A 15,460-nucleotide genomic window follows, 5' to 3' on the forward strand; every position below is an offset into this window, starting at 1 on the left:
TTCGAGTGGTTGGGAGGGTTTGATGGGTGAATGAAAATGATGGACGGAGTTCGTTGGATCCAGCCATACATATTGAGAAAATAATCTGACGGTTGAGATTATATTTTTGATGCTCATGCGGATTGAAAAGCATTGTGTTTCTTTTGTGTTAATACGAACTCATGTTTTCGGTTTAATTATCAACCTTTAACATGAAAAAAAATCCAAAAAAAATATAAATAAATTTAGAACATTGTTTTCGACATTTTGATATAAAAAAATCCAAAAAATGTATAAGAATGAATCGGGAAAATGAAAAATGAATTCGATAATTGGTGTGTTTCTTTGTGCTTTCTCTTTGTGCTTCGGGTTTGAATTTCGACTAGTCATGAAATAATTTTTACAAGTCATACAGGTCATGAAGTAGCTTTAATTCACACTGGTAAACTCAGGTTATAAGATTACTAGAGATGGACCACGAAATTCATGATGGTTCAGACTTCAAACTTAGCTGGATACATCATCAAAATCGATAAATATGAAGCTCAATGTTGATTCGAACTCCAAATGTGGTATAACAACATACAAACTATGATCCAAGAACCTATGGGAGGGTTTCTGACTTCAAACTTAGCATGATACATCATCGAAATCGATAAATATGAAGTTTAGTGTTGATTCGAACTCCAAATGTGGTATAAAAACATACAAACTCTGAGCCAAGAACCTCCAGGAGGGTTTCTGACTTCAAACTTAGCATGATACATCATCGAAATCGATACATATGAAGTTCAGTTTTGATTCAAACTTCAAATGTAGTATAACAACATACAAATTATGAGTCAAGAAGCTCTGGAGGGTTCTGACTTCAAACTTAGCATGATACATCATCTAAATCGATAAATATGAAGCTCGGTGTTGATTCTAACTTCAAATGTGGTGTAACGGAATACAAAATGTGAACCAAGAAGCTTTGGAAAGGTTCTAGCATATTGTATGCATACGACCGTAACCTGGCCGTGAGTGAACTACTATAAGTCCATCTACTTCGTATGAACGATGAATTCATCCATTTACAGGTAAGATTCCTTCGGAATATACCCTGAAACTTTAAACAAACCATGTTCTGGCATATTGTACGCATACCTTGGCCCGAGATCGTAACCTGACCGTGAATGGACTACTATAAGTGCATCTACTTCGTACGAACGATGAATTCATCCATTTACAGGTAAGATTCCTTCGGAATATACCATGAAACGTTAAACAAACCATGTTCTGGCATATTGTACGCATACCTTGGCTCCGAGATCGTAACCTGGCCGTGAGTGGACTACTATAAGTCCATCTACTTCGTACGAACGATGAATTCATCCATTTACAGGTAAGATTCCTTCGGAATATACCCTGAAACGTTAAATAAACCATGTTCTGGCATATTGTACGCATACCTTGGATCCGAGATCGTAACCTTGCCATGAATGGACTACTGTAAGTGCATCTACTTCGTACGAACGATGAATTCATCCATTTACAGATAGGATTCCTTCGGAAGATACCGCGAAACGTTAAACAAACCATGTTTTGGCATATTGTACACATGCCTTGGCTCCGAGATCGTAACCTGGACGTGAGTGGACTACTATAAGTCCATATACTTCGTACGAACGATGAATTCATCCATTTACAGATAAGATTCCTTCGAAAAATATTTCCTGAGTTTAAACAAGACAAGCTTGAACTTGCAATTTTTCTTAGAAGTGTGTGTGAGAAATATAGCAAAAGTGAACTATAGCCATGGTCAAGGTTTTCACAACAAGTATGCTTAACCTTAGGTACTTCATGTACTTTTGCCTTTGCACTTACGCTTCCGAACTATGTCAGGTCAACCAGGTATGCGTACGAGTATGGGTACCTTTGGCAGTTGTGAAATCATATCAAAAAGTGTACATACCTGTGTGTACGTGCAATCTTACCAAATTTGGTTGCCGCATTCATTTTCAATCAGATATATCGATTTTCTTCTAATTATTCATCATTTTAACCGTATGCGCCGATTGACTATAGTCAATTTCACATGTTATCAATCAATTTTATTCAATATCACTCGACATCACTCGATTGCTCCTGGAGTCAATGGGTTTATATGGTTAACTATTAAATTAAATCGAATTTTCATTTAGTACACTTAATTTATTTATTTTATCTGCCAGTTTTACTTTATGTAGGTCGGTCTCACCCACTTTCTCTTGGATTATATCGGCTTCTCATGTTATTGATAATTTTAGCCTAATGTCCATACTCTTTAGTCAATTTCACCTGTTATATATTAACCTTATCCAACATCGCTCGCTCCACACGATTTTCCTTGGATTCCATGGGTATAATTTTATTATTTGCCTATTAATTTCAAACGAATTTCACCCGTTATTAATCAATTTTATTCAATAGTTACTCGATTTTTCTTGGATTCTATGCGTTTATATGGTTGACTATTAAGTCAACTTAGATATCCATTTAGTTCACTTAATTTATCCGAAACCAAAAATTTCACCTTGGCCAAGCTGATTTCTATTTTTCACCGAGATGAGAACTGATGCGTTAATCGACATAATTGACCAAGTTCCACAGATTTTTTGACCGGAGGAATTATCGATATAGTTTTAAATTTTCAAGGTTTCAGTAAAGCTCCGAGATCTATATCATGTTGTAGGATAGTTTTTTGGTTTCTTTTGTTTGTTTTTTTTTTCTCATTTGGAACCAGTTAAAACAGTAGTAGCCAGAAAAATGATCGAGCGGACTGGGATCGGTTTCAGACGAAACCGATCCATCAACAATTCAGTGGCAGTTTTTAAATCGAAAACCGAGATGTATACGGTTTGATCAATGGTTTTGCCTAAAAACCGGACCGATAGGCCATTGTGCACCCCTAATAGTAACCTAAGATAACAACCATGATCCGTATGACACTAATCTAACCAATAAGAAATTAAAATGAGATCATTATCGGTTTCAAACGCCTTAAACTTGGTTGCTCAGAGAGGTTGTACCAACCGATTCATTTTTTAGTTGCTAGGAGTCGGTGCCTCAAAGTGAATAGCTATCTGAGCACTTTTCAAGCTGTTATAGATGACTTGAAAGAGTGATGTAGCGAGCAAACACATTCGGTCGTGACTAGATATTAGATGACACAGGTTTGTAGCCGCCAAACTTTACGACAGTTGCAACTTTGGATGCTTAAACCCTTAAAGTGACTAAAATTATGGGCTCTCACTGGGATTTTGGTCGCTTAAGCCAGGTTTTCTTGTAGTGATTCCCTTGTCCTTCATATGTTTTGAACTTTGAAGAGATGTAATCTTCGGGGTACGAGTACGTTTGGATGTGTGCGGGGTATGGGCTGTTTACACGGCAATGGTTGTCTTGTTTTACCACATACTAGTTCTGCTCTAGGCATTCGGCGATTTTATCTTGTGACGTTACTGTTGTTCCATTGGCCTGGTGTTCTTCTTCTCTCGCCTCTTCTGGGGCGCTTTGTCCTGCTACGACAGCTAAGGGTATCCAATTTTCCAATTCTTGTCTCCTTCGAGCGCTTCGTTTCAATTCTTCTTGCATGCTCTGTAGTGCAAGCGATGCGGGTTCCGTTGATCGAGATGCATGATTTGTCGATTGCTTGATGACGCTTAGGATCGGTGTTTCCTCCTCGTTGTCATCATCCTATAAAGTTACTTGATCGAGGTTAATGGATTGATTAACCGCTTGATCTCCTGTAGCGCCCGGATCGGCGCCTCCTATGTTTGTCATTTGTGAGCTAGGCACGAGCCTCCAGGTGTGGTCTCCAAATGTTAATACCCATATTTCGTTTTAGGTCCTACCCGTCCTAGATATTGCACATGAACTTACAATACCAATAATAGTAAGAGAGAGAGTCCCATTTCCATTGTACCTTTTCCTTCCTTATATAGGATTTTCTAAAAACCCCTCTTTTTATGACATCATGCCACATGTCCTAAACCTTCTTAATTACCACTAATGTCATTCCTTAACATAACCTCCTTCTTCTTTGTTAATTCCTCCTTTGTCCTTCCACCCTTTATGGGTATCTTTTATGTGGGCTTGGGTTTAGTCCCCAAGCTCCTACGTCTTGATCCAAGTTTTATCCCTACTTTTTGGGGCATTCCCATCCTGCTAAGGGGTGTTGTTTTTCATGTATCAACAATCAGAACCATCATGAAGAAAAATAATTGAGTAATCGACCATTTGTACCGTATTACGGTATTACATATGCTCGTTACTATTGTTTTGGAACCGTCAATCAGAGTTTTTTTTTCCTGTCTTTTATAAATCGGCCTCTTAACAACAACTAAGAGGGCCTAGAAATAACAAGTTTTGGTGTAGTAACACATATTACATCATTTTGAAATAAAGAAACTAAAAAGCTTGGCAGATTTCCAGCACACTCCTTCATATTCCCTTGAAGCACCTGATTTAGCCAACTTGTCAGCAACAAAGTTGGCCTCCCTGTATCTTTTAGAAAATATCACTTGATTAAATTGGCTTTTGAAACGACCAATTCCTTTGACGAGACCATAAGTATCCCAATGAGGCTAGGTTTCATCTTAACACAACTGCTCGCACAGCTAGAATCGATTTCAACTTCAATACAATGTAGGCCCAACTCGGTAGCCAAGCGCAAACCATCTCTTATTGCCCAGACTTCCGTAACATTGTTGTGGTTCTTGAAAATGTGTTTTCCAAAACAAGTAATAAAGGCCCCAGAATCGTCCCTAATGATCCCTCCAATTCCTGCATAACCACCATTAATAGAGGAACCATCAGTATTAATTTTATAGAAGCCATTTCGGGGAATCTGCCAAGCAATGAAGTTTTATGTCTGCTTCCATTTCGACCATCCTTGTTATATTTAAAAAGTTGATACTCTCTTGACGTTCTTATAGCATTAGCCAACACCCAAATGCCATGGAATTTAACCTTCTCATGAACAAATTTATTCCTTTGAATCCAGATGCCCCAAAGAATAAAGGGACAAACATCCTGCAATCTTAAACCACTAACATAAGCATCATAAGAACAAAGTTTCCTGAGAAAACTAAGAGAAAATGGCTCAAGAACAATCTGCAAACTTGTTCAATCACTAATCTTTTTCCAGATTGGCCCAACCATCTCACACCCAAACAACAGATGAATACAAGTTTCAAAATTCTTATTACAAAGAAGACAACTTGGGTGATCACTAATTTTTTTACGATAGAGAGACCCATTCACACTCATCTTATTGTGACATAACTGCCACAAAAAAAATTTATGTTTGAAAGGGCATTTGAGATTCCACAGGAATCTCCAATCCCTCTTAGGAATAAGATCACCAGCCTTCTTCATTTGCAGAAATCTATAGGCATCCTTGACTGCAACACATCCAGTGTTACTGGTAGACCAAATGGTTCTATCTTTAATATCAGGGACAAAACAAACAGGGATGGATTTAGTAGAGTGAGCTATGTCTAGACTAAATCTTAGCAGAATCCCCCAATCATTGGAAACAGAATCAATAAAAGAACTAACTTTCTCATATGGAAAATTATATATATCAAGGTTAGACAAAGAAGCAATGGAGGTTTCACCTATCCATTTATCTCTCCAAAAATAAACATTTGTCCCATCTCCAATAGTCCACCTAATGCAATCCCTAATAGCATCTCTTCCGCCAATAATACTTCTCCAACTTCTAGGAGATCTAGCCTTAACTTCAGCACTCCAGAAATCTTGACCATTATAGTACTTAGCTTTTAACAATCTAGTGACAATGCTATCTGGCTCAGAAGAGATCTTCCAAGCCATTTAGCAAGGAATGACAAATTTCTAAGCTGTAAGTCCCTAACATTCACACCTCCTAAATGTTTGATTTTACACACAGTGGCCTAATTCAAATTATGCATATTCCTCATATGCTTATCACTCAAAAAAAAAAAAAAATCTTCTAAACCTGTCAAGTTTGTTCAAAAGAGTTTTGGGGAGTCTAATCACAGAAATAACATGACTAGAAACAAGGTCAATACAAGCACTTAACGAAGTAGATTTACCATCTAAGTTAAGGTTTCTATATTTCCATCCTTGCATTCTGTTACTCATTTTTTCAACGATATCAACAAAGGTTTTCTCACATATCCTTCCCCACTGTAAAGGAATACCTAAGTACTTACCAGGATTAGTCGTAACTTGAACCTGAAGAGCATTAGATGTACCTCTAGTGAAGCTCCTTCCCATATTGGATGAAGTAAGAAGAGTGGATTTGTTAACATTCATTCTTTGGCCTGGCCATGGAAAAAACTTGTCCAGCAAAGACCTCATATTTAGGGCATTTTTGTAGCTCGCCTTCAAGAAAATGATACTGTCATCAGCAAATAAAGAGTGAGTAATCAAAAGAGCTCCTCTAGCAATAATGAATTCAGAGAGGGTTTTAATCTCAATACCAGCATTAATAACTCTAGTTAAAGTCTCCAAACAAATGATAAAAAGAAAGAGGGACAAAGGGTCCCCTTGTCTTAGGCCATAAGAAGGGATGAAACTAGAACTAGGAGACCCGTGAATGAGCACTTGAAAGGAAATAAAAGAAACACACTTCCTGATCTAGCTAACAAAATTATGGTCAAACCCATTACAAAGTAAAACTTTCTAATAAAATCCCATCTAATTCTATCATATGATTTATCAAAATCCAATTTTAAGGCAATCCAACCTTTCTCACCTTTCTTAGTTTTGAAAGAATGAATGATCTCACTGCATATCACAGCATAATCAAAGAGTGACCTACAAGGAATAAAAGCATGTTGATTATGTGAAACAACTTTACCAATCACTTGTCTCGTTATTAATGATAATTTTAGTAATAATCTTCGTACTAAAATTGCATAAATTAATAGGCCTATACTCTTTTATGCAGTTAGGATTACCCACCTTCGGGATTAGGGCGATGTATGTGTTATTGAGTCTGGCATCAAGGTTTCAATTGGCAAAGAAGTCTTTAACCATTTCAATGACACTGTTTCCTACATACTTCCAGTACTTGTTATAAAAAATACCTTGTAAGACATCTAGCCCAGGGGCTTTAAGAGAACCCATTTGGCGAATAGCCCTCTTGATCTCTTCAACATCAATAGCTCAAGTAAGCTGAGCATTATAATCCGCAGTGATGGTGGGGGTAAAAAGGAAACTAATTTCATTATCAAGAGCAACCGAGTTAGATGAACTAAAAAAATCATAGAAATGACTCACAATAAGAGATTCAATATCCTTATCAGCATTAATCCATTCACCCCTCTCATTTTTTTAACATGACAATAGAGTTTCTTTTGTTTCTAACCGAAGTAGAAGTATGGAGAAACTTAGTGTTAAGGTCACCTTGTTTAAGCCAACATACTCTAGATTTATATTTCCAGCAAGTCTCTTCTAGCTTAAGAAGCCTAAGATACTCAATTAAACAAATTGTCATATGATTCCTAGCTTCATCCGAGGGCCAATTGTCTAACTCATTTTGAGCAATCCTTAAATTCTTATGAGAATCATCTATCTTCCTAAAAAGATTACGGAAAACATGTTTATTCGAATTCCTAGATTCAACATGAACTCTAGATACTTTGTCTAAGAAAATATCACTAGCAGACCTAGTAGCATTTTCATACCAACACTTTTCGATAACCGACTCAAACCTAGGATCTTCCGCCCAAATGGCCTCAAACCTATAAGATCGATGTATGTATCTATTCTTAGGTTCCAAGTCGACAATAATAACTCTATGATCAGAATCATAATAAGGGACATGATATACCTAAGATTTGTGGAACCTATTCTGCCAGCTAGAATTCTCCACAGCTCTGTCAATCCCCTCTTCAATATTAGCAGCACCAACTCTCTTATCGTTCCAAGTGATCCTTGGCCCATTGGCACCAAGATCAAATAGACCTCAATTATTCATAACCTCCTTAAGCTCAGAGACTTGACTAGTAGTTGAATTTCTTCCCCCACCTTCTCATGGCAACCACTAATGGTATTCAAGTCACTAATGACAATCCAATCAGTAGGAAAATCAGAAATAACACCAAGCTCATTCCACATTCTTTTCCGACTAATCTTATTAGTACTACCATACACAGTGGATAAAATTCATGGATGCTGAAACTTTACAGTTATAATAGCATGAACTGACCATCTAGACTTCCAAGTAGCCTGGATATCAACCTCATTGGAGTTCCAAAGCAGACAAAGGCCTCCAGAGAAATCATGGGGATTGACAATAATGGAATCGGAGAATCCAAGCTTACTAACAATCTCAGCAACACTATCTTCTAACACTCTGGTTTCAAGTAAGGCAACATCAGTGGGATTGTACCTCTTAATCAGCTTCTTCATAACTCTCACCGAAGAAGGTCTAGCAAGACCCCTACAATTCCACGACATAATCTTCATTTTTAAATCAGAAGGAAAACACAAATTAGGATTAAGCATGTGTGGCATCATGGGCTCCTGAAAGTCCCTCAAACTCTCCGCATCTTGTTGGTCCATTGTCATCAACTGGCTGAGTCTTGTCTTGAACATTCTTTGGAAGTTCATATCTGAATCGAACCGAGTGGTAATCAGCATCTCGAACTGCCTGAGATCTTTTGGACTTTTTATTAGGGCCGGGGTCTCCACTAGAGGTGCCATGACTACTTCCTGAATTGTTGCATCTAACCACCTCCTTGAGTCGCATTTTGGCTATGAGCTTACTCTTATTATCTGTCTTTAATAACATTGAATGAACCTCAACATTTTCTTATCAAATATTATGTTCTTCACCATGTGAACTTCGCAGGTCACTTGAAGCACTCAACATCTTAACATTATGAGTTATAATACTAATTAACCGAATAATGATCAATCAGTTTCTTATTTCACGACCTTTTATCTAGGAATCACAATGACACGCGAGCTATGAAAAGTCTCCCATCCACTTAAAAGTTCCATCCTGCAATCATTCAGGCACGTTACCACTTTGGCTTATTTTACCTAAAAAGATTTTAATACTCAATTAACAGCTAACGAATAGTATTAGAAGATAGAAGACGTATTCAAAGGAAGTTGAGTGAACAGAAGATAGTGAAGAAGACAAAGTCTTCATAAGCTAGTTTGTAGCTAGTTGTTAAACTTAGGTAAGCTGAATTTGCCTAGTCAAAGATAAGATAGTTAAGATGTTATCTTGTGTTTACTGATCCTATCATCTCTATAAATAGGATCAACATGTAAATGTAAACTCATCTCAGTAATCACACTGAAGATCAAAAATATCATTCACCCTACGGGGTTCTGTCAGTGGATGTAGGCGTTAGTGCCGAACCACTTTAATCATTGTCTTATTTGATTTCGTTTTCCTTGATCAATGATCCCTCGATACCCATAATTTATTATGGTATCAGAGCGGGGAGATCCGCTCAAATGCTTCCGCTTTCTATATGTTTTTTGTTATCAGACTGATTTTCTCATAGTTTATGGGTATCATCGATTCCGCATCTACTGGCATCTTTTTAGTTTTAATTTTGATGTTTACATGGTGCTTGATATTTTCTCTACTACCCAGATTTCTTAGGGTTAGTATCTTAAATCACAGGGAAGATCAAAAAAATTCATTTTCCCTGTTACCAAAATTGGGTATCAAACTTTGGATGAGGATTTGTGTCTCTTCCTTTCATTATTCAGTTTGTTTACGTCTAAACTAGTCAATCATGTTTCTGTTACCATCAACAGTAAAGAGGTGGTATAGTATCCACGTTTTTTGCATGTAAGATTCGTGGGTTCTATAGTCTTTATCTGAGTTCTTTTTCTCTTTGGTGTTGTCTTTATTTGGCTCGCTTGATATATATATATCAAGGGTTTTTCCTCTTCGTCATTTCTATTTCTGTTTAACAATTGATTCAAATCCGAAAATAGGAAAATTCTATTTTCTAAATATCAATTCTATAATTTCAACACTTCTCTGTCCATTATGTCTTCATGGACTCTCTCTGCATCAAAGATGTATCTACTCACTCACCTAAATCTATCATTATGCTCTAGTTTTAGCCCTTGTTTATAGTGGGGTTGAACAATTCATAAAACATATTCCTATCTAAAGTCTGCGTGAGTGTAGAGAAGCAATATATGCTATCAATATTCTTTCTTGCGATTGTTGACAACAAGATCTTTATTATATCATAGTATGATATCCTCTTCTTTTTCATTGAAAGTTTCCATCAATGTCTCATGGATTCTTTATGCAAACTCTATCTAAAGTATTTTTTTCATGGATTTTTTTTCATTGAAAGGATTATAACATTTTCTGTTTAATTCATGCAACAAAACTCTATCTTAAGTCTGTGATGGATTCATCTAACGTGATTCTTCCATTTCATAGAGAACTGAATTTTCCTTCAAAGCATTGATGGAAGGTACATCAAATTTTCCTTTGTTAGTGTATGTACGTTCATTGGCACTTCCATTTAATCAAATAACTTGAATTTATTCAGTATTATTCAATTCTTTCACATCTAGAACAACTAGTTGATCTAGCTAATTTTTTTCTTTGATATTTCCATCATCTATTGGCTTTCTCAATTATGATCAAATCATTACCGCCAAAGATATTTTCTATCTTTTGGAATCTCATGACGATTCATGTCACGACTTCCGTACTCTAATGAGCTACTGGTCATCTTGGACTTTGTTTTGCTAATCAAATGTACCTTCTTTAGGTCTTTATCCAACATCTTATTATTCAAATCTTGATCAGAGTTATGATCACACTCGGATGTGTTTCTCTCAATGAGTCATAAAATGAGTTACTCCTGCTCATCAAGATTACTCTAGCTATCTCTAAAATGGTGGTACTCCCATTACACATGGTATTTTTCTGCTTCATTGTTCGAAGCCATATCTCGGCAATACCAATCTTGGATTTCATAAATTCATGATTCGGGAGATCCATACTGTTTAATCACCTCTCTTGTCCCATATCTTTTAGGGGATTCTAAATCATAATCCATTAATCATCATAATTTTCTTTATCTCGGAGGATTATTGATTGGTTAATTGCAGCTTGTTAGCCCAAGTAATATTTCATTCACCAAAATTATCTTTGGTGTCCATCTGTGTTGTTTCTAAATATAGACATATCCTATACTAGTTCTAACTAGTTGGTTGTGCCTTGCTCTTTCGGCATTATCATCTGAACAATCAAATCGAAGGTATCTATAAACTCTTGTACCTCTTATCAAATTCAGTAGCAAGTTGTGAGCATGAAGACTATACTGCTCAATTATCATTTTTCACTTGTGAAAACTAATTTTATTAGACGGCCATCATTAGTTTCAATGTGTTGGTTTGTCTATCATGTCTTGTCTTGGTTAATAATCACCAAACCACATCCATATTACTCTTCTAAACCTTCTTCAAAGACTAATATCCAATCAAGTTCGTTTGCAACTACAAGACCCACATATCTCAACAGTTTTGGTGAAGATCATTTTGCTGCTCCAGTGGATGTATTTCATTTTTATTCAAGTGAACTTGTTTGAAGATTAAATGACCGAGGAGCTTTATAGATGATACGATGAAGATAAACATATATTCATAGCAGATCTTCTTAGCTAACACTTCAAGTTGAACATTTCGATTCTCTCCATGTCCACCTTGAGGGGGGTATTAGAAGTTAGAAGACGTATTCAAAGGAAGTTGAGTGGATAGAAGATAGTGAAGAAGACAAAGTCTTCATAAGCTAGTTTGTATCTAGTTGTTAAACTTAGGTAAGATGAATTTTCCTAGTCAAAGATAAGATAGTTAAGATGTTATCTTGTGTTTACTTATCCTATCATCTCTATAAATAGGATCAACATGTAAATGTAAACTAATCTCAGTAATCACACTGAAGATCAAAAATATCATTCACCCTACGGGGTTCTGTCAGTGGATGTAGGCGTTAGTGCCGAACCACTTTAATCATTGTCTTATTTGATTTCGTTTTCCTTGATCAATGATCCCTCGATACCCATAATTTATTAAATAGCCCATTTCAACTTCCCTGGAAACTTCTACCTACCCCCCACTTAGATACTACTAGATTTGTTTTATTTTCTTATTGAACAAAAAAGAGAATTGACCTCCATAGTGGGTAGAGTTCACCGTCCGCTCACACACAAAGCAAAATAACCAGAAGAAAACAACAAAGCCCTTAATTAGGGATCCCACGATCTGAAATAAACAAAGCAAAATACAACCTAATCCAGTCGCCGTCTCATTCATCATTATTAGCGACTTGGGAATAATGAGTACTTCTTGGAAAAGAGATACTTTCACTTTTTGCCAAATTGAAAAAAGTGAAAGTATCTTTTTTTCCAGAAATGGAGGGAATATATAAATCATCGTAAATAAATTAATTAAATAACTTATAACAAATTATTTCATTTAATCATCTACATATTGAGCTTTGCAGTTGAAGTTGTAAATAGAGGTTGAGATAAACATCAATGATTTCTTTTTAATTCCGCAGGTTTGTTGTTATATTGATCACAAGAAAAAGAAAAAACACTTTGTTTCAATTTATTTGTATGGTTCGTGCCTGTTGATATTGAATTGCTATTCTTAAAAGGCACTAATATGTGAGAACACTTTTGACTATGGCTTATTTCATAGGACGAAGAAATAGCTCTTGAACTAGATGGGAATATAGAGGCGAGTATTATCAGCAAGCTGTTGGAGTATGTGGCGTGATGTGAACCACATATGTATAGCTAGGATAGTCCCACATGGAATAAGTGTAAATACTTGTGGTGCCTAATAAGTTTGGGCATCTCCTTACACAGCACCGAGGCCTTTTAGATTAAAACCCCACACCTACTGAAACAGGTGGTTAAGTGGGGACAATATCGGTGCTATGTGGCCGGGCCCAGAAGTAAGGTCCGGCGATCCATGAAGATCCTAACAACTGGTATCAGAGCTCGGGTTAGAGTGGGTGTTATGGGTGATAATAACGAAAGTACGGTAGCTAGGGTTAAAGTTTTTAATTGGAAGAACTTTGCGTTATGAAAGTCTCAGATGGAAGACTACCTATATGAGAAAGACCTTGTTGATCCATTGGGTGGAGTTGCTAAAAAAGGGAGCACGCAAAGACGATGAATGGACAACTCTTGATCACAAGTGTGTAGCCGTGATCCGTAGATGTCTAACGGAGAAAGTCTACAATAATGTGCAAGAGGAAACTAGTACGAAAGATCTTATGGATAAACTTGAAAAGTAGTATCAAAAGTCATCAGCCTCGGGGAAGATTATGTTGTGTGAACAATTATATAATCTGAAGATGCAAGAAGGCGAAGCGATTTCAGCACATCTTGGGAAGTTTAAATCGATTATTTCTCAGCTTTCAAAAGTTAGTATTACTTTTGATGATGAAGTTCAATCTTTACGGTTGTTGTCGTCATTACCAAAGAGTTGGGAGACTGCAAGGACAACCATTAGGAATTCCGCAGGGAGCGAGAAGTTGAAGCTTGATGATGTGCAACAAAGGTTAATTGCTGACGAGGAAGGAAGAATAGAACAAGGTTACGGTTATAGTACTTTAATCTCGGCCTTAAGTATGCAAGAAAAAGATAGACGCAGGAGTTCAAATAGGAACAACAACAACAAAAACAGATGGAAGTCTAGAGGGAAGTCTAGTGGGAGATCTCAATCCCTTCCTAGAGGTGTTGTTGAGTGTTGGGCGTGTAAGAAAGTAGGAAACTACAAACGCAATTTTCCGGAAAAAAAAGGTGCTAATAATGGTGGAAACAAAGGTAATCAAGAAGAGGTCAACGTAGTTGCAGCCGCGGAACCGGTGAAGGTCCTTGTTGATAACAAGAAGGTGATTACGGAAGGTTTTCTACGGCTCTCCGAGGACAAGCAAGATGAGTCTTGGATTATATACTCGGGAGCTTCTTTCCATGCAACAGGTGATAAGAGTATTATGATCTCTTATAATGAAGGATACTATGGCAAAGTATTCTTTGGTGACGGTGAAGCATGAAAATTCATTGGTTTGGGTGATGTGATCTTGAAAGTCAACGGTTCGACATGTAAATTGAAGGATGTACGACACGTTCCAAATTTGAAGAAGAACTTGGTGTCTGTGGGCCCAGTTTGTGATGATGACTGTGAAGTTGTGCTTACGAAACACAATTAGAAAGTGACGAAAGGAGCTATGGTATTAGCTCGTGGAGTTAGAGTTGGTACACTAATACCGGATTTCAGATGGAACTACTTTAGCAGTGGCTAGTAGTGGTGAAGACACTAACTTATGGCATAGAAGATTAGGGCACATGAGTGAGAAGGACATGAAGATTTTATGTTCGGGAGGATATCTACCTAAGGTGAAGTCTGTTGATATGAGTTTTTGTGAATACTGTGTTCTTGGAAAGTAAAAACGGGTTTGTTTCAGCAGAGGCGGTAGAGCCTTGAGAAGTGATAAACTTGATTTGGTTCACACGGATGTATGGGGACCAATTGATGTTGCATCTCACAGTAGGTTCCAATATTATGTTACCTTTATTGATGATCACTCAAGGAAGGTGTAGATTTACTTCATGAAGAATAAGTTCGAGGTGTACGAAGTGTTTAGGAAGTGGAAATCTTTGGTTGAAACATAAACTGGTCTGAAGTTGAAGTGTCTAAGGTCAGACAACGGTGATGAGTATGACAAAAACGAATTCTTAAAGTTATGTGCTACAAATGGAATTCGTTTGGAGAGAAAAGTTCCAAGGACGCCACAAGAGAATAGAGTAGAAGAACGTATGAATTGGACGTTGAATGCACATGCAACAGACACGGCTGCTTATCTAATCAATAGGACACCTAGTAGTCCATTAGATATGAAGATACCAGAAGAGGTTTGGACCGGCAAAAAGGTAAATCTTTCATATTTGAAAGTTTTTGGTTGTGTTGGTTATGTTCATATTAGTCCCGGTGAGAGGTCTACACTACAACAAAACACACGTCTAGTGACAAAATTTTATGTGACCAATAAAATTTTGTCTACAAATCTAGTATTTAGGGATGAATATTTTTTTGGTCGTCGTATATATTTTTTTCGCGAAAAACGGTAAATTTAGTCTTTAAAGTTGTCATTGAAAATTTTTGTGACCAAATATGGTGACCAATCCTGTCTTCGTCTCTAAATATTTTTTTTGTGACCTAATATACAGACCAATCCTGTCTCCGCCTCTAAATATTTCTTTGTGACAAATTATTTCAGTCACGAAATTGATTTCTAGCGACAAAGAAAAATTATAGTCTCCAAACATATTATTGCTAACTATCCAAGACTTTTGTCCCTAAATATATCTTACACTGACAAAATTAGTTTGTTGCCGAAATGAATGCCCGTCAAATAAAATATTTTGCCGTTAGAACTATTAGTATCTAAAAAATT

The 15,460-nt window shown here is 36.7% G+C and overlaps 1 pseudogene; it reads left to right on the plus strand.

The window, feature by feature from the left end:
* The window catches only part of LOC113351097, a 119,121-nt pseudogene that overhangs the window by 57,731 nt on the left and 45,930 nt on the right, over positions 1–15,460 (plus strand).

Source organism: Papaver somniferum, chromosome 2 (assembly GCF_003573695.1).
Source record: "Papaver somniferum cultivar HN1 chromosome 2, ASM357369v1, whole genome shotgun sequence".
Lineage (NCBI taxonomy): Eukaryota > Viridiplantae > Streptophyta > Magnoliopsida > Ranunculales > Papaveraceae > Papaver > Papaver somniferum.